The following is a 337-nucleotide window of genomic DNA, read 5'->3' as shown; positions in this document are numbered from 1 at the left end:
TGCTGGTTTTGCCCCTTGGTGATGCTGTGGAGGGAGGGCTCCAGCATGGCAGGTGGTACCAGTGCATGTGCTACCTACCCCATTCTCGGAGAGTGCTGCTGTCTCTTCCCATCCTTTCCTTTGAACTGAGCAATCTTCTTGGTATTATCTGAAGAGATCAGTTGGCCCAAGGTCTTGCAGACATCACTGGTGCTGCGTCTTTATGAGCTCTTTTGTTTCGTTCTGCACCCCCACTGCCTGCTTTTTATGATGTCTTATAAATCCACCTTGAGGCAGCCCCTGTCTTCGTCCTGCACACCATAGCTGTCCCGCAGGACCTTCATTAACGTTTAGCACC

Source organism: Buceros rhinoceros, unplaced genomic scaffold (genome assembly GCF_000710305.1).
Source record: "Buceros rhinoceros silvestris isolate BGI_N320 unplaced genomic scaffold, ASM71030v1 scaffold31320, whole genome shotgun sequence".
NCBI lineage: Eukaryota > Metazoa > Chordata > Aves > Bucerotiformes > Bucerotidae > Buceros > Buceros rhinoceros.
This window is presented reverse-complemented; position numbering follows the sequence as displayed.